We start from the raw sequence: 25649 nt of genomic DNA, 5'->3' as shown, positions 1-25649 counted from the left end.
GCTCAGAACTACTTAATTGCAGTTGATAAGGGCACATGGTAGCATAAATAGTTTTAAAGATTTTGAAGTTTATTTTAAATTAGTGTGTGTGTGTGTACACACAGGTTTATAAAGAAAGGGAGATAGTTACCAGAGAGAACCTGTATGTGATGCAGTGTGAGCATAACAAACAGGGGGACTTCCCATTCTCTAGTTCAGGGGTGGGAAACCTGTGGCTCTGGAGCCACATGCCGCTCTTCAGCGGTTAATATGTGGCTCCTTCTATAGGCACCTATAGCTCCAGCCCCAGACTCAGTGCCAACTTTCCAATGTGCTGGGGGGTGCTCACTGCTCAATCCCTGGCTCTGCCACAGGCCCTGCCCCCACTCCAGCCCTTCCTGCCATGCCCTCACTCCTCCCCACCAGAGCCTCCTGCACCCCACAAAACAGCTGATTGGGAGGTGCGGGGAGAGGAGGAGGTGCTGATTGGCGGGGCTGCTGGTGGGCAGGAGGCAGCTAATAGGGGGCTGCTGATGTATTACTGTGGCTCTTTGGCAATGTACATTGGTAAATTCTGGCTCCTTCTCAGGCTGGCCATCCCTGCTCTAGTTGCTGCTTAGGGCCTGGGTCGTTATGTTTATGTCCCCATATTACAACTGGATTTTATTGTGCCTTTGTCTGGAAGATTACACATACAGACAAATGTACATAGCTTTGCCATACATAAGTACCTACATACAAAGAAAAGGAGTACCTGTGGCACCTTAGAGACTAACAAATTCAGACTCACGAAAGCTTATGCTCAAATAAATTTGTTAGTCTCTAAGGTGCCACAAGTCCTCCTTTTCTTTTTGTGGACACAGACTAACACGGCTGCTACTCTGATACCTACATACAGTGACCAAATCACCTCTCAACCTTCTCTTCAATAAACTGAAAAAACTGAACTCTTTAAGCCTCACATTGTAAGTTTTGTTTTCTAGCGCTTGGATCATTCTGTGGCCCTCCTCTGAACTCTCTCCAGTATTTCCATACACTTTCTGAAGTGCGGACACCAGAACACAGTGACAGGTGTTCAGAATGGTAGCCATGTTAGTCTGTGTCAGCAAAAACAATGAGGAGTCCTTGTGGCACCTTAGAGACTAACAAATATTTGGGCATTAGCTTTAGTGGGCTAAAACCCACTTCATCAGATGCATGGAGTGAAACATACAGTAGGGAGGTATAAATACACAGCAAATGAAAAGATGGGAGTTGCCTTACCAAGTGGGGGGAGGGGGTCAGTGCTAACGAGGCAATACAATTAAGGTGAAAGTAGAGGTCTTACTTAAACTGCATGCAGAAGCAAAATGACTTCCCTACTTTGACTTGCTATTCCCATTTTTGTACGTCTAATGATCGCTTTAGTCTTTTTTTCCACAGGACTGCACTGAGAGCTTGTGCCAACATGGTTATCTATGTCTGCTAAGTCTGTTTTTGAGGCTGTGCCTATCCTAGGAGCACTTTACCAGTATACTAGATCAGAAAGACACTTCTAGTGCGGATACACCTCTACTGGCAAAGCTGCAACACATACAAGTATAATAAAACCACCCCTATGAGAGAAATAAGACACACTGGTACAAGCGCAATTTTGCCAATATAACAGTCTGCTCGAGGAGCTTCTGCCAATACAGTTCTGTTGGTCAGGGACCACATCTTTTCACACCCCTGACTGATAGAACTGTGCCATTAGAGGTCCCTATTGTAGACATAGCTGAGTCACTGCTTTCCAAGACAGTCTCATACCCTGTAGGCATAGCCTGCACTCTTCGTTCCCAGATATATTATGTTGCATTTGGCTTTATTCACATGCACACTTTGTTGCTTGTGATCATTTAACGAGGTAATTCAGATCATTCCCTAACAGTAACCCGCCCTCCTCACTATTATCCCCCTCCAATCTGTTTCATCTGCATTTTACCAGCAAAGATTTTACATTATTGATAAAAAATTGAGCTATCAGTGAATGCATGCGATTAACACAAAACAAATTAACTAGATAAAAATAGTCGTGATTCATTGCAGTTTTACTTGCACTGTTAAACAACAGAATACCAATTTAAAATTTTATTATAAATATTGGTGGATTTTTTCTACAATTTCAAAAATACTGATTTCAATTACAAAGAATACAAAGTGTACAGCACTCACTTCATATTATTTTTATTACAAATATTTGCACTGTAAAACAAACAAAAGAAATAGAATTTTTCAGTTCACCTCATACAAATACTGTAGTGCAATCTCTATCATAAAAAAGGTCCAATTTACAAATGTAGATTTTTTTATGCAACTGCACTCAGAAACAAAACTTTAGAGCCTACAAGTCCGAAGCATGAAGGGGGCATATGAATGTTTAGCATATCTGCCACATAAATACCTTGCAATGCTGACTATAACAGTGCCACGTGGATGCCTGTTCTCACTTTCAGGTGACATTGTAAATAAGAAGTGTGCAGCATTATCTTCCATAAATGTAAACAAATTTGTTTGTCTTAGCAATTGGCTGAACAAGAAGTAGGACTGAGTAGACTTGTATGAGGTGAATTGAAAAATACTATTTCTTTTGTTTATCTTTTTTACAGTGCAAATATCTATGATCAAAAATAATAATATAAAGTGAGCACTGTACACTTTGTTTTCTGTGTTGTAACTGAAATCAGTATATTTGAAAATGTAGAAAAACATCCACATATATAATAAATTTAAATTGGTCTTCTACTATTGTTTAACAGTGCGATTAAAACTGTGATTAATTGTGACTATATTTTTTAATCTCATGATTAATTGCAAATTTTAATCATGTGACAGCCCTAATAAAATTATTTATCTGTTCATGGCAGCGTGGATAAAAATCAATGATTTAAAAATTTTAGATTTTTTTGATAAAACGCTTTTTGAGGAATAAACCTATCTAAAGATAGTTTTAATTAAGGTACATTATAGCTCAAAGATATCTCATCATGGAATATGGATTATAAATTCTAATTCTGTAGTTTGAGACAATATATTCATGTAACGATTAAGAAAAGTTTTACAAATGAGTTCCAATAGTTCATAGATTAGGGACCCAATTTTATGGGGTTGCACAGGCTTCTGTATAGATTTAGGTTAATCTTTCTATCTACCAAACAGAATTCAGTGCTTAGTGTAGAAGATCCCATCAGAGATGCTTAGTTTTGCACTTTTCAAACTGTGGATTTGTCTCCCCAAAGGTAACATGCTTGTTAACAGCAAAAATGTTTTAAAATAAATAAATAATACATAGAGGTGAGAAAACAGACCTCAACTCGATTGTCCCTCTGCGAATTTGTGTACACCGAGTCAATCCCTTACCTCTCTCTAGAAGAAAAAAAGTTTCAAAAAGTTCAATGAATAGAAGATTGTTGGGGGGTGGAATAGATCTGGACAATGAGAAGAAGTCTGGAGATAAATGTGAGAAGCGAGGGACATACACTTGTTTTGTTAAAATATTATATGTTTGCTGTTGAAGAAAAAATATCCAGAATACTTAAATGTTATTGTTTTAGTTAAATAAAACAATTTAAATGTCTGTATGGTGATGTTCTCCTCCTAATACAGCATGGCAAGAAAACCCTCCAAATTTTAATGATTAACCTGTTGAATTGGAGATAGCTCACCTCCCTATGACTTCATAAATATCTGCTTCAATTACCTTTGGTAAATGAAATAACCAATCATTCATTTTCTGATATAGCTGTAAAACTAATCTGAAAACTTTTCAGAATAAATCACTGTTTAAAAATGTATAGTGTGTACCTTCTAAAAATGAAACCTACATCTATCTCTGAGTTGTGAAGAATATGTATTAAGGTTATAACAACCAACAAGAATGCACTTTTATGTAGAAAACCATGATTAAATCGAGTCTTCCTGACTAGTGATTTAAATCAAATCCATCCTGGTTCATGGATTCCAAGGCCAGAAGGGGCCATTGTGATCACAGCCTAACCTCCTCAATAGCACAGGCCAGAGAACTTCCCCAAAATAGTTCCTAGAGCAGCTCTTTTAGAAAAACATCCAATCTTGTTTTAAAAATTATCGTTGATGGAGAATGTGCCACAACCCACCCTTGGGAAATTGTTCCAATGGTTAATTACTCTCTCAATTAAAATCTTACATCTCATTTGCAGTCTGAAGTTGTCTAGCTTTAACTTCTGTAACTGACCCCGGATCCAGTTGCTCAGGTGTGCTGCGGCCAACCACACCAGCCGCTGCTGGAGCGGCCCCAGGGCCAGCTGTTTGGGCAATTCCTGGGGCCAGCTGCACCGTCTGTCCCTGGGGATGCCTGAGCAACAACAGTCCTGGGAGTGGCCAGAGGAGTAGCCCAGGGGAGCACCCAAGCATCAGCCCCGGGGGAAGCCCCAGGGAAAGCCCGAGCAGCAACGGCCCCGGGGTGGCTAGAGGAGCGGCCCCAGAGGTGGTCAGTAGAGCAGTCCCTGGGGGCCTTGGAGCAGCGAGCCACCAGGGGCAGTCAGCCTCCACTGCTGGAGCATGGGCTCCCCAAAAAGCAGGGCCCCAAGAGCAGGGATTTAGTCATCATAGGTATTTACACTAAAAGTCTCAGACAAGTCAGGGACAATGAATTTTTGATTACTGCCCGTGACCTGTCCATGACTTTTACTAAAAATGCCCATGATTAAATCTCAGCCTTACCCATTATGAAATATTTGTTCCCCGTGTAGGTACTTATAGACTAATCAAGTTAACTCCTAACCTTCTCTTTGTTAAGCTAAACAGATAAGACTTTAAGAGCTCAATCGCTATAAGGCACATTTTCTAATCCTTTAATCATTCCGTGGCTTTTCTCAGAACCCTCTCCAATTTATCAACATCCTTCTTGAATTGCAGGCACCGGAACTGGATACAGTATTCCAGCAGCAGTCACACCAGTGCTAAATAGAGGTAAAATAATCTTTCTACTTCTGCGTGAGAATCCCCTCTGCTTACGCATCCCAGGATTGCATTAGCTCTTTTGGCCACAGGGTCACACTGGAAGCTCATGTTTCAGTTACTGCTTTCCAGAATAGAATCTACCATTCTGTTTAAGTATGGACTACATTCTTTGTTCCTAAATGTACACATTTACATTTAGCCATTTAAACACACATTATTTGCTTGCACCCAGTTTATCAACCAATCCAGATCATTCTGTATCAGTGAGTTGTCCTCTTCACTTTTTGTGTCATCTGCAAACTTTATCAGTGATAATTTTATGTTTTCTTACAGGCCATTGGTACAATATTAATTAGAGTAGGGCCAAGAACTGATCCCTCTGGGATCCCACTGGAAACACACCAATTCAATGATGATTCCCCATTTACAATTATAGTTTGAGAACTACCAATTAGCCAACTTATGTGCCATGTTAATTTTATATTGTTGAAGTTTTTTTTAATCAAAATGTTGTAGGGTACACAAGTCAAACACCTTACAGAAGTCTATGTACATTACGTCAACACTATTCCCTTTATCAACCAAACCGGTAATCTCAAGCATTGGACCAATAACGGATATGTGGGGAAAGAGCGCCTTTTTGTAAAACGTGACAGCCAGAGAGCTGCACAACTCTTGTTTCCTGATGAAATTTACATTTATTATGGATGATTAAATTTGTCCCAAAGTTTGATGGTCTTCAATGAATCATTACGGACTCTGAGTTGAGGTTGTTTGAGCCAACTTAACTGTGGATTTTCATGTTTTCAGAAGCTATGGGACATAAGATTTAACCTTAACTCTGCATTCACATCCTAGGTTGGTTTAAAACAAAACAACACAAAACACCACAGATATTTGTTGATTTTTCAAGCTCTATACATCTGAACATCACTCAAGTATTTAAAAATAGGACTCTCTCTTTTCATTCTCAGCCCATAGTAGGAATAGCTTGTTCATAGACGAGACCGACAGAACCAACTACTGAGGGAAAGCTACAGGGAAGAGATGAGTTTTGCATTTTAGTTCTGAACATGGGGAGGCCCTTCACCCATCAGACTCTTAATCTTAACTTGGTTTTGAGTACGGGAATTAGCTATTCATAGAATCTTAACAGAGAAACTGCGTACCTGGGGTCTCATTGCACACACAGCTTTCTCTACTATCACTCCCCACCCACATCCCCGCTGGGACTCAATGTGTGTTCTGTTTTCCCCTCTAACTTCTGCCTTCCCCATCCAGGGCCCCAGAGCAAACACAACTCTGTCTCTACTAGTTTTTAACTCTGATCCACTTTCCTGGGGCCCTAAGTGCATCCTCACCTCCATGTCCTTGCCTGGGGCCTCAGACTGCACAAATGTTACATATTTGAGGGCCAGCAGTGACTATTATGATCATCACCTGACCTCCTGCATAACAGAGGCCAGAGAATTTTACCTAATCATTCCTACAACTAGCACAGTAACTTGTGATTGAAGCAAGCATATTTTTCTACTTCTTAGGCCTGGTCTATGCTTAGAAGTTTTACTGATAACTGTTTCAGCTAGGGGTGTGATTTTCCCCCCTAGCAATTACGCAGGCAAAAGCCCTAATGTGAACAGAGTTATACCGGTGTGAAGATGACACACTGGAACACTTAGTGCCCCTCCCATACAGGAATAGGTATAATGGTAAGAAGCAGCTTGAGATCAATACAACTGAGTCCAAACTAGGGGGGCTGTTCCACTTTAACTATACTGGTACAGTAACTTTTATGTGTAGACAAGCCTTTGTAGTCCCCTCCACATTAGCTTTCACTCCTGCTTCAGATCACAGACTGCACGCCTTTTGACAATAGCTGGAAGCCTCTCAACCTGGGGGGCATGCAGACCAGGGTCCAAAGGCAGCTCACTTCATGCATCCGTAGCTCACGAAAGCTTATGCTCAAATAAATTGGTTAGTCTCTAAGGTGCCACAAGTACTCCTTTTCTTTTTGCGAATACAGACTAACACGTCTGTTACTGTCATAAATATAAAGGGAAGGGTAAACCCCTTTGAAATCCCTCCTGGCCAGGGGAAAGCTCCTCTCACCTGTAAAGGGTTAAGAAGCTAAAGGTAACCTCGCTGGCACCTGACCAAAATGACCAATGAGGAGACAAGATACTTTCAAAAGCTGGGAGGAGGGAGAGAAACAAAGGGTTTGTGTGTCTGTCTGTAGTCGTCTTGGCCAGGGACAGAACAGGAATGGAGCCTTAGAACTTTTAGTAAGTAATCTAGCTAGGTATGTGTTAGATTATGATTTCTTTAAATGGCTGAGAAAAGAATTGTGCTGAATAGAATAACTATTTCTGTCTGTGTATCTTTTTTGTAACTTAAGGTTTTGCCTAGAGGGGTTCTCTATGTTTTTGAATCTAATTACCCTGTAAGATATCTACCATCCTGATTTTACAGGGGGGATTTCTTTATTTCTATTTACTTCTATTTTTTATTAAAAGTCTTCTTGTAAAACACTGAATGCTTTTTCATTGTTCTCAGATCCAAGGGTTTGGGTCTGTGGTCACCTATGCAAATTGGTGAGGCTTTTTATCCAACATTTCCCAGGAAAGGGGGAGTGCAAGTGTTGGGAGGATTGTTCATTGTTCTTAAGATCCAAGGGTCTGGGTCTGTAGTCACCTAGGCGAATTGGTGAGGCTTTTTACCAAACCTTGTCCAGGAAGTAGGGTGCAAGGTTTTGGGAAGTATTTTGGGGGGAAGGACGCGTCCAAACAGCTCTTCCCCAGTAACCAGTATTAGTTTGGTGGTGGTAGCGGCCATTCCAAGGATAACGGGGGTAATATTTTGTACCTTGGGGAAGTTTTGACCTAAGCTGGTAAAGATAAGCTTAGGAGGTTTTTCATGCAGGTCCCCACATCTGTACCCTAGAGTTCAGAGTGGGGGAGGAACCTTGACAGTTACTCTGAAATCTGGCATTATGATGGAGATGGGCTGTTAGCTACAGGCTCAGGTAAGCAGTTTTCACCAGACATTGCTTTAGTCAGGAGGGAGGTGATTTACTGTGTACACACAAGGTAAAGGAAGATGACCATGTCACAGTTAGACAGAGACTTCAGATGCTACAAGACTAGAAGCTGCATTCTGGAGAAAGGAAATGCTGGCTCTAGAGATTTGGCCTGAGGTGTATTGTTTCCTTTACCACCCTCTTTCACCCAGCTACAGAGATACTGAATTTTCCCCAGCACAAATACTATAGAGAATACCCAGAATAGCAGCTTTTAGTCAAAGGAAATTCCACACACACTAGTGAACTCAGGGCTGAGTTCACTTCTCCACAGATGAAAAAAGGAGAAATCTCAGAACCTGGGATTTTAACACAGTGGGAAGTTACTGGTGATTTCTGGCATACTAAATGTTACTAGACTGTAGAACACTAAGCATCTACACAGAAGTTTGCTACACATATTCTAAGGGGAGCTTAATACCATTTGTTAGCCCTTATGCCTGCAAGTCTAAATAATTGCTTTGAGCCCATCTGGTAATATTACAGTACTAGTGTACCCAGGAACTGGCAAATTAGCTCACCCAATACAATTATTCCTACTACTGTCCCACAGTACACCAGCCACCCCACAAACCACTGCTCATAGCAATTATTCCAGGAACTCTGGTAGAGGGTCATAGAGGGCAGTGTCCTTGCATCATTTTATTATACTGCTGTATGCAGCCTTAGGGATGAATGCAAGTGTGGAAGCTCTGTAATATATCAGCTACACACAGGCCAATACTAACATTCTAATTTTTCAGCATAGTGACAGCAGAGAAATCTAAGGCAGTCTAAATAAATCATAGGAGTTTAAATGGGAGGTCCTGTGGCCTAGTAAATAAAGCTCTAGACTTGGATTCAAGAGACCTGAATTATATTCCTGGCTCTGCTACTGGCCCGCTGGATGACCATGGGCAAGTCACTCCCCCTCTCTTTGCCAACATTTCTCCATGTGTAAAACGGGAAATAGTGACACTGTTTTGTGAGCTCCTAGTGAAAAGCACTATATAACAACTAAGTATATTAAGAGAAATGTTGCACTGCTTTAACTAAATGGATTTTAAAGGAATCTCTATCAACTGATGCAAAGTCCAACAGAGAGATATTTAAACTAGTTAAATCAGTCTGGCAATTTGATAATTCACTGACAGAAGCTAAACTAGTTTAAGTCATTAATAAAGAGTGTTTTGACTAGTTTAGCTACATAGATTTAAATTCTACTTAAACAATGTGACTTTTCTCATACAGACAAGGCCTAAATCAAAGTTTTTCCACTTCTAATGACAACCTGCAGCAGCTCAGGTTACTCAAGGTACATTTTTATTTCTTAACCTCACACGCTACCCTTGTCTAAAAGCCTCTTCCCTAAATTTCAAAGAGCCACACAAAAAACATTTATGCTTGTTCTAAAAGAGATTGCTAACTTGTCATCACTTTTGGAATATACATTAAATAGGCCATTTTTTGGTTTGTCTGCCATCTTGCCCAAAAACTCTGATGGCATAATTCCTTCAGCGTGTTGCACTGGCTCTCACACCCTTACAGTAAAGAGAAGTGAACCCATAAGTGCATGGAAGAAGGGAGTCAATCCTCAAACTCTTGCGTTATAGTGGCACCATTAAGTTTCAGATTTGATTCCTTTCCTGAGACTGATTAGCTCCAAAATCCCCGCAAGTGAAATGGCCAGTGGCGGGTGGATTCTAGCTGAAAACTCCAAGTACTGTACCCAGAGTACCTAGTGGTTTTATCTGCAGATAACATTCCCAGTGCCAAAAGCCCTGAATCAGCAGTGGTTCCAAAGGTCATCTAATATGCCGCCACTTCCATGTCTTGTGAGTCTGTCAAGAGACCCAACCTCTACATGCAATACCACTGTAGCTGCAACCAGAGGCACTCAAACTGGCATCCCGGATTTAAAGACGAAGGGAGGGTAGTAGCAGGATATATTCTGTGAGGGGACCAATGATGCTGGAATGCACTACCACTTCTTGGCATGCCAAAGACCAGATTGGTTAACTTTCCGGGGATGCTGTAATGCCAGTCTTTTTACCCATACACATTTAGGGTATAGGGCCATGAGATAGGGATTATACTGCATGTTGGTCTTACTGTTAAGTATTATGGTGGTTTATGTGAGCAGTTATTTGGTAATTTATCTTTCTGCAGACTTTAATTGCCAGGTGTAGGTGTTTTAAACTGAACTGTAATCAAGGACCATACCAGACCTCCAGTAGCCAATTAGAATCCACCAAAAGGCAGTGCCATTCTAGCTTCTGGAACCTCTCTGTTCAAAATGTTTATAGCTCCTTTACTAATCCAGCCGATGCTCAAAGGACATTGGAAACTAATCTAGAAAAAGTGACAACCAACACTTTTCTAGCAGAGCCAACAAATTATAAACTTCATAAGTAAAGGGATCCCATCAACTTAAATTCCATGTCCGGAAATCTTGTACCTTCTATACTTAAAACGTCTATGGTTACTAAAATTGAAATTTAAAGGAAAAAAATATGTTTTTCCAGGGTCTTCTTTTTGTGCATTGTGACAGGGTCGGGCCAGATGGCTACAGGAGGGTAACAGAAGGCGGATATCTATATTAGCTCCAGGCTAAGTAGGTCCCTTGTCCCTGGGTGAGGTAACAGGGAAGGTTCCAGAACAATCAGGAACCTTCTGGAGACAATTAAGACAGGCTGATTAGAACACCTGCAGCCAATCAGAATCAATTAAGGCAGACTAATGAGGGCACCTGGGTTTTAAAAAGGAGCTGAACTTCAGTTTGTCATGTGCATGTGAGGAGCTGGGAGCAAGTGGCACTAGGAGCTGAGAGTGAGAACACGGACTGTTGGAGGACTGAGGTGTACAAGTATTATCAGACACCAGGAGGAAGGTCCTATGGTGAGGATAAAGAAGGTGTTGGGAGGAGGCCATGGGGAAGTAGCCCAGGGAGTTGGAGCTGTCACACAGCTGTTCCAGGAGGCACTCTAGACAGCTGCATTCCACAGGGCTCTGGGCCGGAACCCGGAGTAGGAGGCGGGCCCGGGTTCCCCCCAAATCCTCCCAACTCCTGGTCAGACACAGGAGTCGTCGACCTGGACTGTGAATTCAGAAAAACGGCCAAGCTGAGGGCTGCTGTGAAGCTCCAAGGTGAGCAAATCCGCCAGTAAGCACAAGACCCACCAAGGTAGAGCAGGAACTTTGTCACAACTGGTGTGAGCGGTGGGATCTGGTGTGCACAGCACAGCGGAAGGAGGAGGGCGTTTGGAAGGGGGAAAAAAAAAGGGAAGAGGGTCTATTTTTATTTTTTTTTTTCACCACAATGGAGGTGGTGCGGACACTGATACAAGCCACGGCTGCCCAGCAGGAGGCTACTAGTGTCCAGGCAGCCGCCCAACAGGAGGCAGTGAGGCTGCAGCAAGAGACTAATCGCCTGCTGATGGACCAGGCTGCTCAAGACCGGGCTATGTTGCAGGAACTGATAAACCAGGTAAAGGCCCTTACAGAGCTGAACCACGGCCATGATGGGACGCAGATCATGCGGGCCAGCAATTGGCTGCAGAAAATGACATGGGAGGATGATGTAGAGGCATACCTCCTGGCCTTTGAGAGAACAGCCCTGCGGGAGGCTTGGCCCCGAGAACAGTGGTCTGGCATCCTCGCTCCATTCCTGTGTGGGGAGGCCCAGAAAGTCTACTATGATTTGCCTGAAGAGGCTGCGGCTGACAACCCCCAGGTGAAAGCAGAGATCCTGGCCAGATCTGGGGTAACAACCGCAGGGCAGGCCCAGCGATATCATGAGTGGAGGTACCAGGAAAACAAAACCTTGCGGTCCCAATCATATGACCTCATCCATCTCGCACGAAAGTGGTTACGAACTGAGTCGATAGTAGAGGTTCTGGTCATCGACTGGTACAAGAGAGGACTACCACCAGACCTTCGCGCCTGGGTAAGCCAGAACGAACCCTCCCCCTACGACGAGGTTGTCGCGCTGGTAAACAGGTGAAGGACGGCGAGGGAGCTGACCCAACCGGTTAAGGAAGAAGCTCCCCGGGTTACAGTACAGCACCAAGCCCTAGAGCTCGGGTGACTGGGCCACCAGGAAAGCCCAGGTGGAAAAAGAGAGGGGCTGAAGGCCACCAGAAGCCACAAAGAGTCAGAGCACTGAGGGGGAAGAGGATCGTGAAGTTAGACTGCCCAAACCAAGAGACCAGGGAACGCCTAGGGCTCCATACAGATGTTATGCCTGCAGGGAGTGGGGACACATAGCTGCAGTGTCCCAATGCTGAGGAGCCTATGCAGTGTAACCTGGGGAACTGGGCAGACCCATGCTCCCTAATCCACCTTGTGGGGGTCTCACTAACCCCACATATGTACACTAGACCAGTGAAGCTAAATGGGGTAGAGACCACAGCACTGGCTGATTCGGGGAGTGCTATCACGCTTGTCTCGAGGAAGCTCGTGAAGCGTAGTCAGCTGCTGTGGGCTAAGTGTATGTAGATAACATCCGTCCAAGGGACAGTTGGTTATTACCCCACCATCCCAGTAAAAGCTGAGATTCAGGGGAACACTACTGAGGTAGCAGCAGGTGTAGTCCCTAAACTCCCATACCTGGTGCTCATAGGGAGGGACTTCCCAGGGTTTGGAGACTCACTCCCGGTAGGGGAATTGGAGAAAGGGGGAAGCCCTGAAAGTAGTGAGGCATCCACAGTAGACTGTCAACCCCCAACCTTCTCTGAAATATCCTCAGATTTGTTCTCCACTCCCAGACAGCGTAGAAAGACAAAAAGGGAAAGAAGGGAAGCTAAGGCCTTGGGAACCCGAATACCGGCCCAAAGCCAGAGGGTCGCTCTCGTAGGTAGGCGGACCCGAGCAGCTGAAAAGGAGACCACCCAGGAGGGAGAAGCACCCGAGTCTGACCCACACCGTAACGCCTCTGAACCAGTAGAGGCAACAGAGACTGGCCCCCTAGATCTCAGGCAGATTAGCCCCAGGACAGGAAATTTTGGACGGGACCAGGCTGAAGACGCAAGGTACGACAACATTAGGAAGGAGGTGACTGAAATAGATGGGGTCCCTGTGGCAGGGAAAACCCAGGGATCAGACCCTACTTCATAATGAAGAAGAATCTCTTATACCGAGTTGCACCAGTACAGGGCAGAAGGTACAGCAGATCCTAGTACCTCAAAAACACCAGAATGCTGTATTAAGTCTGGCCCATAGTCATCTTTTTGGGGGGCATTTGGGGGTAGAGAAGACCCTGGCATGGCTCCTGTGAGGATTCTTCTGGACTGGAGTACATGAAGAAGTGCGGAGGTACTGTGCGTCCTGCCCAGAGTGTCAGCTGCACAGTCCCCATCCCCACTTGAGGGCACCTTTAGTACCCCTTCCCATCATAGAGGTCACCTTCGAGTGAATAGCCATGGACCTAGTGGGACCCCTGGAGAAGACAGCCCGGGGCCACCAATATATACTTGTCGTTCTGGATTATGCTACTCGCTACCCAGAAGCCGTCCCCCTGCGGAACACGGCCTCTAAAATGATAGCTAAAGAGGTGGTGGGGATCTTTGCCTGAGTGGGGCTACCAAAGGAGATATTAACAGACCAAGGTACCCCATTTATGTCAAAGCTAATGAAGGACCTGTGTATGCTGCTCCATATACATACCCTGAGAACTTATCATCGGCAGACCGATGGGCTGGTAGAAAGGTTTAACCGAACCCTCAAGGCAATGATAAGGAAAGTGGTAAGTCAAGACAGGAAGGATTGGGACCCCTACTACCCTACCTTACGTTTGCAATCCAGGAGGTACCTCAGGCCTCAACCGGGTTTTCCCCCTTTGAATTATTATACGGACACCACCCCCGTGGCACACTAGATATCGCAAAAGAAATCTGGGAAAGGAACCCAATGAAAGGAGGAATGTAATTGACCATCCGTTGCAGATGCGAGAACGGATAGCCCGGGTCACCCCTATTGTACGGGAACATTTGGAAAAGGCGCAGGAGGCCCAGCGAACCCATTACAATCGCAGGGCAAAAGTCCGACCGTTCCAACCAGGGGATCAGGTGATGGTGTTAGTACCCACGGCAGAAAGCAAGCTTTTGGCTCAATGGCAGGGGCCCTATGAGGTGGTTGAACCCATGGGGGAAGTAATCTACAAGGTGCGGCAGCCAGGACGCCGGAAACCAGAACAAATTTATCACATTAACCTCTTAAAGCCTTGGCACCAACGAGAGGGGTGTGTAGTGGCCCAAGAGACCCCGATCCAGGGAAATACTATGCAGGAGCAGATCAGCATATCCACTGATCTGACACCAAATCAGAAGAAGGAGGTAACTGAGATGATCAACAGATACCAGGACGTGTTTTCAGCCAAACCAGGCCGGACCACCTTATCACAGACCCTGGGGCAAAGGTAACTTTAAGGCCCTATCGGGTCCCAGCAGCAAAAAGGGAGGAGATCAAGGCAGAGGTAAAAAAGGATGTTGGAGCTGGGAGTCATCGAAGAGTCCCACAGTCAGTGGTCAAGCCCAATTGTGTTGGCGCCCAAACCCGATGGCACCACTAGGTTTTGTAATGACTTTTGCCAGCTGAATGAGATATCCAAATTCGATGCATACCCCATACCCCGTATTGATGAGTTAGGGCATTGCCCAGGCAGTCAACTATTTTTGACCACCCTTGATTTAACAAAGGGATACTGGCAGATTCCCCTTGCCAAAGATGCAAAAGAAAACACGGCATTGTCTACATCAGAGTTATGCAGCAGCATACCTGGATGATGTGATTATTCACACCCCCGACTGGGAAACCCACTTAGGAAAGGTGGAAGCGGTTCTGGACACGCTAAGACAGGCTGGCCTCACAGCCAACCCAGCGAAGTGTGCTATAGGGCTAGCCGAGGCTAAATACCTTGGCTACATAGTAAGAAGGGGCATGGTCAAGCCCAACTAAACAAACTAGAGGCTATCCAAAATTGGCTCTGGCCGAATCGGAAAAAGAGAGTAGGGGCATTCCTGGGTGTGGTGGGGTACTACCGACGATTTATTCCCCATTTTGCTATCAGAGCAAGTCCCCTGACAGACCGGATAAAAGCCTGGGGTCCGGACATGGTGAAGTGGACAGATGCCGCAGAGAAAGCAGTCATGGATCTACAGACAGCCCTCTGCAGTAGCCCCGTGCTTATAGCCCCAGACTTCAACAAAGAATTCATTTTACAAACAGATGCATCTGAAGTAGGATTGGGGGCTGTCCTCTCGCAGATGGTCAGAGATGAAGAACACCCAATCCTCTACCTCAGCAGGAAACTCCTGCAGAGAGAGCAGAAGTATGCCGTGGTTGAAAGAGTGCCTAGCTGTGAAATGGGCCATGGAAACACTACGTTATTACCTTCTCGGATGACTGTTTACCCTTGTGATCGACCATTCACCCCTCCAGTAGATGCAGCGAAATAAAGAGAAGAACGCAAGGGTGACCAGATGGTTCCTTGTCCCTACCACCTTTCCAATTCACCATACAACACCGGGCTGGAAGCCACCATGGCAATGCAGATGGCTTGTCACGAGTACACTGCCTGACGTCCCAAGTTGCCCAACCCCGTAGTGTTGAGCAGAGGGGGGCGATATGTGACAAGGTTGGGCCAGATGGCTATAGGAGAGTAATAGAAGGCAGATATCTATATTAGCTCCAAGCTAAGTAGGTCCCTTGTCCCTGGGTAAGGTAACAGGGAAGGTTCCAGAACAATCAGGAACCTTCTGGAGACAATTAAGACAGGCTGATTAAAACACCTACAGCAATCAAGAAGCTGCTAGAATCAATTAAGGCAGGCTAATTAGGGCACCTGGGTTTTAAAAAGGAGCTCACTTCAGTTTGTGGTGTGCATGTGAGGAGCTGGGGGCAAGAGGCACTAGGAGCTGAGAGTGAGAACACGGACTGTTGGAGGACTGAGGTGTACAAGCATTATCAGACACCAGGAGGAAGGTCCTATGGTGAGGATAAAGAAGGTGTTGGGAGGAGGCCATGGGGAAGTAGCCCAGGGAGTTGGAGCTGTCGCACAGCTGTTCCAGGAGGCACTCTAGACAGCTGCATTCCACAGGGCCCGGGGCTGGAACCCGGCGTAGAAGGCAGGCCCGGGTTCCCCCCAAATCCTCCCAACTCCTGGTCAGACACAGGAGTCGTCAACCTGGACTGTGAATTCAGAAAAATGGCCAAGCTGAGGGCTGCCGTGAAGCTCCAAGGCGAGCAAATCCGCCAATAAGCGCAAGAGCCACCAAGGTAGAGCAGGAACTTTGTCACAGTATTTAGCAGCATTGTGTGTTAGAGGTAGTTTCACTGTTCCCCTTAAAACTCAGTCAAAGTTTCTCTTGCTGAAAAGACCCTCAAATATCAAGAGGAACAGAAAAAGAACTCTCTTGGTACTCAATGGAATCTGCCACCTTTCTGGTGGCACACTGCCAACTGAAGAAAGACCCGAGCCTCAGCTGAATCATTAGATGTCAAGATCTTGTAATTATAGCCACTCAGAGCCGGAGTACGCAAAACCCCCAAAGTAGCAAGAGCGTGCCAGATATACCACAATTCTGAGGCAAGCACTGTAAGTACTTCGGCAGCTAGGCCTTGCTGCCGCTAGCCCCGGTAGGTTCAAACAACCATTCAGACGCATGGCTAAAGGAACAGGTACGTTCTCGGAGGGGGGAAGAAGGGGGGGGGGGGCAGAAAAGGGATAGGTTGCAAATATCATGGGTGTAGAGGCTTAAACAGGTACACTTCAAAATGAGTAACAGCAGTTCTTGCGTGGGCTCCGAGGGCAGTCCAATCAAGGGTTAGGGCTCTTCAGGCCCAGTGCCTGGGGGTCCCTCTCCAGTTCAGTTTCTAGACAAACCAATAGGAGCTTGCAGGTCTCCAGGCCAGACCCAGTGGTATTTCTCTCAACAGGGTCCCGCAGCACTGGCTCCCTGCCCAAATCCCATGCAGACCTGCACCCAGCTGTAATGCCCAGCAGTCACAGCATGCTCCACATGTGTCTCTCTGCACAATTCCTGGAGGTGCTTCTAGCAGTTCCTGACGAACGCTGCTGGCTGCTGCTTCCCAGACAGCTCACTCAAATCTTGGTTCAAGCACTTCCTCCTACCCGGCCAGGGGAAAGAGCAGTGTAGTGGGAGGGGGCTGATGGGGGTTGTGCTCCCCTGCTTATCAGATCCATCACAAACCGCATTTTGCCATATGACAGGTTTCAGAGTAGCAGCCGCTTTAGTCTGTATCTGCAAAAAGAAAAGGAGGACTTGTGGCACCTTAGAGACTAACAGATTTATTTGCGCATAAGCTTTCGTGAGCTACAGCTCACTTCATCGGATGCATTCGATTTTCCACTGAATACATCCGATGAAGTGAGCTGTAGCTCACGAAAGCTTATGCGCAAATAAATCTGTTAGTCTCTAAGGTGCCACAAGTACTCCTTTTCATTTTGCCATATGGTGCTAGATTGCAGCACTCAGGTTTTCCTACAGCACCCATGACCATAGAGTCTAACAGACAAGACCCTGTGAACAGGGACAGCACCTCTTGAGGACATCTAACAAAAGACTGGACACCCCACATACATACCAACAGCAGGTCCAGCACCAAACTGAGAAGCTGCAATCTTATGAGCAGATGGCAAATTGCAATCCAGATGATGATGATGACCTGGCTAGGTTAGTATAACATGGCTTATTTGGAACTACCCTTGAAAGCTTTCCATAGGACTGCAGCAGTTAATAGTTCACCACCAAAATTGATTAGGGGCCTTTGCCTTTCATAATAGGCGATACCTATGGTCCACACTACCTGTTATAAAGCAAGTGCACTTGCTGATCTTGCAGGCCATGTTTAAAGCTGTAAATAACCTAATTCCAGCCCAGGGTAATGCCTGAGTAACACAATATGGCCAAATGGCTGTATTCATCTATAGAGACTACAAGTCCCAGCATGCAATAAGAATAAGATGCCTGACTGGAGAATTGCATACCAGGATCTGTAGTCTGGATAGACCACCTCTCCATATTAAACACAAGAAGCTTCAATACACTGTCATATACAAAAGTTAGAGGTGGGCCCCTAACAAAATTTCCAACGCAGCCCCTTGGGTTCAGACATACTCTTATTTTACAGAAAAGTCCTTTCCAGCACAGGTATCCAGAAGATATCTATAACCCTGACTTTTTACTAATTCATTTCTATGCATAAATGTGACTATATGACAGTAAAACCTCAGTAATTCACAATTTTCTATAGTGCTTTGATATTTTACAAGCAAAACAGAGATTATAACTGCAAAAGTCACCGTGAAATAAAGAATTAGCTAATTTCTGAGTAAAAAAGGGATAATCCGTCACAAAATGTACTTTGTTCATTTATTTGACAAGTATTTAGTTTTGTTTACAATACTGTATAAAGAAAAGGAGTACTTGTGGCACCTTAGAGACTAACCAATTTATTTGAGCATGAGCTTTCGTGAGCTACAGCTCACTTCATCAGATGCATACCATGGAAACTGCAGAAGACATTATATACACACACAGAGACCATGAAACAATACCTCCTCCCGCCCCACTGTCCTGCTGGTAATAGCTTATCTAAAGTGATCATCAAGTTGGGCCATTTCCAGCACAAATCCAGGTTTTCTCACCCTCCGCCCCGTATAGCGTACGAAAGAATCTTTTGTAATATATTTTACAGCAGTAATGAAACATCACTGCAGTTCCCTGCTATTAAAACTTGTGAGAAATGGGGAGAGACTGCCTTATATGTGCAAATTATGGGGTGTGCAAATCAGTAAATTTTATATTTACATTTTCTAAAAATATTTAAAAGAAAGGTTTTTCCATTTTAAAACTCAAGTTAAACAAGACTTATTACACTACCACCTTGAGGCCCCAACTGACGTTGAGCCTCCATTGTGGGAGGCACTGTAAATACACAAAGTAAAAGGTCCCTGCCCTGAAGAGCTTACAAACTAAACACAGGACAAGCAAGGAGGAAGAAAGGAAGCATTACCTCCATTTTCCATGAGGAACTCAAATGCAGACTAAGTGTTAGCTCAAAGTTACAAGGGAGACTGTGGCAGAGTCAAATAACCACACCACCTGAGTCCCAGTGAAACACCCCAAGCACATTCCCTGCACCCTAAGAATTCATAAATCTACAAAGATGCTTTGAATTGCACATGGGAAGCCAAGTGAATCCCAACCACATCCTACTTAACTTGCCCATTTAAACATGTAACTTTTTCCTAAAGAAAATAGCTATGGTAAACTTTCTTTTTCTTTTTTAAGTATAGCAGAACATAGTGGATCACACTTATTGCAGTACTAAAAATTAATCTAAAATCACATTATTGGAAACATTTATTATGAAGTGCAACTTTACAGGATCTGAAGTCAAAACCTTGAGAACACAGTAGAAACTTATTCACTAAGCAGTATCTTTGGTTAATAGCCATAATGATTTAAAGGCATACTTTGGTCATTGGAGAATTCCCATACCGTTTCATGAATTTAAATGACTAAAAGTATTTAAAACAATATCACAATGGGGAGGTAACACCACTATATTTAAGGTTGAGATGAGCTTACTGTTTAATATATGAACTGCAAGTTTAATTCCAGAGGCATTCAAAATTTAATAGAATATGTTTTGCTCATTCAACAAAAGAATAAGACATTTTTATACAATACAGTCCTCAATAAATAGTGAGCTCAAATGTCAAATTATTTTTGCAACACTGGAAGTCTGTGCACAAAAAACCCCCACTACATCGTTTAGTATTGTCAAAAAAAAAAAACCCTCCAAGTTCCTCCTTAAACTTGATCTTGTCCTGTGGTATCAATAGATACGCTTCAGTTAAGAAGCATGGTTACATATGTGATTTCATATTCATTCTTTATCAGCAACATGCATACCAAATTGGTTCACTTCAAAGATAAAAAAGGATTATCTTAGCACCAGCACTCCAAACTGTTTCCTCTGCCACTGACTCAACAGGTAGAGAACCTAGATCACTCTCCTTGAGTGGAATGAGCTCTGCAGGGCCAACGGGAATAGGCTTGTTTGAATCAGTAAGTTAGCAACCATGACAAACACAACATCTGTTAACAACAGGTAAAGTGGTGACATTTTCAGTCTCTCTTCTGACTATAAACACACTAAGGGTGATATGGGGTTCCATTCTAAACTCCTTTTCGATTCATAGTTTTCTTAAAATTCTTTAAGGGATAAAATTTCTCAGATTATCTCAACCCAGAAGATTTTGTTTTTAAGTGAGAAAAAGATCAGTTCAGCTAGTTTGGAGTTAAGTGGGTAAACAAAGTTTTCCTTTTTAAACTGCTTTTTTATGAGAGTGAGAGAGAGATTGAAATACCAGCTTTGTTCAAACATAGGCATTATTATTACTTGGAAGGGCTATGTGTTACATTGGTTTTCATCCATAGATCTCAAAGCACTTCACAGTCCTTAATATACTTATTCTCACAACACCCTGTGAGATAGGGAAGCATCATCTTCATTTTATAGATGGGAAACGACAGCACAGAGGCTAAGTGACTTGTTCAAGATCAACAGATCATTAGAGAGCAGGTTTCAGAGTAGCAGCTGTGTTAGTCTGTATCCATAAAAAGAAAAGGAGTACTTGTGGCACCTTAGAGACTAACAAATTTATTAGAGCATAAGCTTTCGTGAGCTACAGCTCACTTCCTCAGATGCATCCGATGAAGTGAGCTGTAGCTCACGAAAGCTTATGCTCTAATGAATTTGTTAGTCTCTAAGGTGCCACAAGTACTCCTTTTATTAGCGAGCAGGGAAATAAATCCAGGTCTCCCAGTGCCCTAACCACCGGACCATCCTATGCGCTCCAAGTTATGAGCCACTAAATCTAAGTACTTAAGCTTAGAATTTCAGGATTTTTGTACATTTATGATTTCCAGAACAATGTTCACTAGAACACATTGCACATACCATTCTATAAGGTTCACAGTTGCAAATGTTAGTGATAAAGTTATGTACAAATTTCCAATGTAACTTGTTTTCACTTTCTGCAAATTTCTTCTTTGGGGCCTATAACTTTTCAATCTTGATCTCAGCCCTTAGACGAAGTTTTTAAAAAATCTCTTTAGGCACTTTCTAAAGTAAAGGAAAATTATCACAAGACTCCAGTAACTGAAAATTGGCTGAACAAAAAATCTCCAGACTTGTCACATAGTTCATCCTCCAAGAGGAAGAATGCATCTTTGCTAATTACAGAAAAAATTAGAAACTGAGAGCAGCTGAAAAATTGTTTCTTCAGTATGCTCAGTGGGAATTAGCTAAGATTTCAGCAACTTAATAAGCCCCACCCCTTTGTAGCTCAGTGAGGAGACCAGGCAAATTGCATAATCTCCCTGCTCAGTAGGGACAGGAGCTGCTGCTAGGAAGACTTGCTGCAGGAATACTGGAAAAGTGCCACTGGAAGAGCAAATTCCTGCCAAACAGCAACTTCAGCAAGGAAAGGAGAAAATTGAAGACATGAAAAATTGTAGAGTCCACAATTTCTAGATGTCTAATTTTTGCTTATGATTAAAGGTTAGTCCCCTTTTCCTATTGTCAAGATACTTTATGATGTAAACATCAATGTCATTGTCATATTACCCCAGACTTACTGTCTACAAATGAAATAACAGGAGCAGCAAAGGTGCTACAAACTAACTGCTGCCACAGCCTATTCCTTTACATGAAGCATGGGACTTTAGAGTGCATATCAGCCTAATAACCATGTGTAAAAGACCAAAAAAATTAAATACAAAAGTGGTTAATGTAATAGGTTTATTTAAGAGCGAATAAGTGAAGACACAGAACTGTTAAGGTGTTCATATTAATCTTCATTTGCCCATATCACATGTGTATTTAATTAAATATATATTCATTACTTGCTCACAATACTGATTATGCTAATGTTACTATAAAAACCTTCACATACTTATATCCTGATGTGTACTAAAAATTTACAACCTTAATATTTCATTAGCATATTTTACATACATTAACTTATGCATTTAACAGCTCAAAGAATAAGTCCAATGTGCATGCACAGGAGCAGAGTAACTTTACGTGAACCTTGACTTTTGAATTTCTTGAACTTTGTACATTTGCTATGTTTGTATTACCACAGTGCCTTAAAGGAACACTGTTCAAGATATTTAAAATCCACATTTTTGTCTGTTATCGCATTAAAAAATTAAATATTTTTCAAAAGCTGACTTGCTGCATTTCTCTCAGCTGGAACACTGAAGACAGACAAGTCAGTCTGCCAATTTCATTTTCAAGTTATCATGCACTAAACCCCAGTATTTCAGCTACAGAAAGTGCAGTATTTTAAAAAAACTGTTTCCACTGGAAATACTTGTATATTTCATGTAACATTTCTACTGATCTTAAATTTTCTAAAGGTTTGTTCTTAAAGAGCATAAACTTGGGGTGAAATCTGCTCCAACAGTATCTCTTAAATATTGCAATATTAAACTTTTTTCTAACTTAGCTTGAATGAAAACAGTGCATCTCAAAATGAGAGTTGGCTGCAACTGACAGCTACTGTAAAAGGGAATTAAAGTATATGTAAAAAATGGTCATACCACCTTGGATTGTAATCTCAGATATCATTAGCTAATCAGTGTTGCATTCAGGTCAGGACAACTCCAACAAATCCCAGGGTGGTCTAGAAAGTGTTGTCAGTATTGTCTTCTCACTGAGTCAGCAGTGAATTAATGCCCCATTTATTGTGTTGGGGGCACTGCCCAAAATAAAGTCTAACGTGCAACTACTGAAGATCCCTTCATGCCTTTTACACAAGCGAGGAAGTAAGACCTGGTGCCCTGTCCAAATTCTAAATGGGGTAATTACTGCTGTCCTGTTGTAGTGTACTATTAAATAACTGCCACGTTCCACCCACAAGGTGGCTACATTTCAGTTTGTGCATGAAGAGATTACTCTAAATTTACTTTCTAAAATACTGTGGGATCTCCAACTCAAATATAAGATGTTATGCATCAATTATATTGTTTTGGAATGAGAAAATTATTTCTGACAGTCAAGCAAATTTATTACAAACATTAGTTTAGATAAAATGTACAGTTAATCAGAAAACTACAAACTAACATGATATTTTATGAAGAAAGCCTAGTAGTTAGATTTTCTTTGCAAAACGCCCATCTGGTTTGTGCTAAGATCATGACTGTTTTCAAACACTGGGGTACACTTGTTTTACATATAGCTTTATCACTTTGTTACATGAATTATGTATACAAATTTCAAGTTTTCAGATATATTAATTTTTAAATATATATTTTTAATTGGGGGTATGTTTTTATCTCAATAATTCAACATGGTACAGACAAAGTCCAACACAAGATGTACCTCAAAAAGTAGAGTGGTTAGATTTAAATAGTTTTTAAGTCAATTATTTCTCCTAAAAAGGAAATCTCTATTAAAACCAATTAGACAGTCCACTGCAGTGTTGCCTGCCAGCTGCTCTTCACACAATACACAGTGGTGGCAAAAATGGCCCTTTGCCACAGATCCTGCAAATTGTTGCTACATTAAATGTTGCAGGCAGAGTGACATGTCTGCAGAGATGGCATTTGACATATATTTCACTATCTACAGCAGGGAAAATGGCTCAGCAGCCAAGGGAAAGTATTTCCTACATCTTTTTGTAGGCATCCAACTGCAGAAGAGGCTATATGCTATACATTTTGCTCTGCGGGTACAGCAAAAGGGGGAAAGTTCTTTAGACTATGTTTTGTTGCTAGTTCCAAAGTTGAGCTCAGCCACTATTTTGACTGTTCTCTGCTGTGAATGGAAAATCCCCTCTCAGCAGTAGCAGGCTGGTGTCTGCAGCACACACCCACTGCACACAGCTGAAATTCCAGTCAATAAGGCAAATGGGGCCCAGCCGATGGAAGGGGAGGAAGGAGACATACGAACAATAAGGAAAGCATCTGGCTGTATGACTAACTGGAAAGGAGACTGGAGTCAGATGTAGATTGCAGTCCCAGATCCAAAGCTACAACTGTCTCTCTTGCTATAGGAAAACCGTATCAATTCTCACTGTCCTAATTTTGCATAGAGAGAGACAAGATGGGTGAGGTAATACCTTTTACTAGACAACTTTCAAGCTCCAGCAAACTCTTCAGTTCTGTGGAGCACAAAAACTTGTCTCTTATTGGACCAACTTCTGTTGGTGAAATAAAAGATATTACTTCACCCACCTTGTGTCTCATATCCTGGGACCAACACGGCTACAGCAACAGTGGAAACTAGTTTTGAACAGTTTTGAATTTTGAACAGAATTGCACTAGTATGTTTAGCTGGAAACAACTAAAAAAAGCCAGCTCAGGGTTTCCAGCCCACATACTAGTGCAATTCTGTGAACCAAACAATGAAATCCAGCCTGTAGTTTTATCCAGCTGGAGCAAGATTTACACACTTCTGCTTCAGAGCTATGGAAATGCAAAAGCAAAGCCCTTTCTCTGAACAGGAACCAGCCATCTCCTAAGCACAGTACTAATGGAGGCTGTTCTGCTGTCCTTCCCTGGAGACAGCAGCCAGCACTACTGAAGCTTCTCACGTAGCAACCAGAGCTCCAGAGCCAACTGCAGCTGCTGTCACTGCCTTGAACACTTACCCACAGGATCCAAAGCAAAGCAACACCCTCCTTCCTTCCTTCACCTTTGTGCTTCAAGCCAGAAGGCTGGAAACAAAATGACTTCCTGGGCCAGTTACAGAAAAATTCCTAGTACCTCCTTCATAGGTGAAAAGGGAAACTCCTACTCCCTATTAAGGGCATACTGAACTCTTTGTCTAGCCTTAGATTTTTGCTTTTAACAGCAACACCTCCAGAGTGTCAATTTGGAAATTAAAAAAAAATAATGCTACCAAAATCATGGGTTTTGCAACAATAGTCCCATCCCCCACAAGATATTAATTCACTCTCCTGCCCACAACCTCTGCCTGAGTGAACCTTAAACACTCCAATTACATAATGGGACAGAGAGAGACTGCAGGAGGCCACTGCAAGGCCTGCAAAGAGCTATTATCTCCTTAAAGCAGCATTGGCCTCTGCAGAGAGCTGGAAGAATCCCAATAGTATATTTTAATCACTGTACAATAAAATCCCAGTACCCCTCTGCACAACAGACTATCTGCTGCTGGTTGAGAATCCCCTTTATTACATCAATTTTCCCCGCTTAGTAGCACAAGGAACCACATCTCGGTTCCTTCCTTCTGTCAGGGAACAGGAATGTGAAGTTCTTCCCAGAGCCACTTTCCAGCTTAGACAGCCAAGCCCAACATTTTACAAGACATATGACATACAACAAAGGAGCTCTGTTTGAACAGTAGGCCATTGGCATCCAAGGACGAGCTGCTGGAGACACAGGTGACCTTGTCACAGCTGTATGCTGTTAAAAACATGAACTGTGTTTTAGTTAGGTCCTGAGCCTAAACAGCCAGGTAGGGAGGCTGGGAAGCCACCCAGCAGGAAACACACGACAGACAACCCAATGCAGGAAAATCCGTGCTGCAGCCTCCAGCACAAGGCAAGAAAAGAGGAGAGGATTATTAGTGAGCACACTGTACAGGCACCATGAGA

The 25649-nt window shown here is 43.1% G+C and overlaps 1 protein-coding gene across 7 annotated transcripts in view; it reads right to left on the bottom strand.

The window, feature by feature from the left end:
- Nucleotides 1-25649, bottom strand: part of SETD5 (SET domain containing 5) — a 173443-nt gene that overhangs the window by 146095 nt on the left and 1699 nt on the right. The window lies entirely within an intron of this gene.

Source organism: Lepidochelys kempii, chromosome 7, assembly GCF_965140285.1.
Source record: "Lepidochelys kempii isolate rLepKem1 chromosome 7, rLepKem1.hap1, whole genome shotgun sequence".
NCBI classification, from domain to species: Eukaryota; Metazoa; Chordata; order Testudines; family Cheloniidae; genus Lepidochelys; species Lepidochelys kempii.
This window is presented reverse-complemented; position numbering and strand designations above follow the sequence as displayed.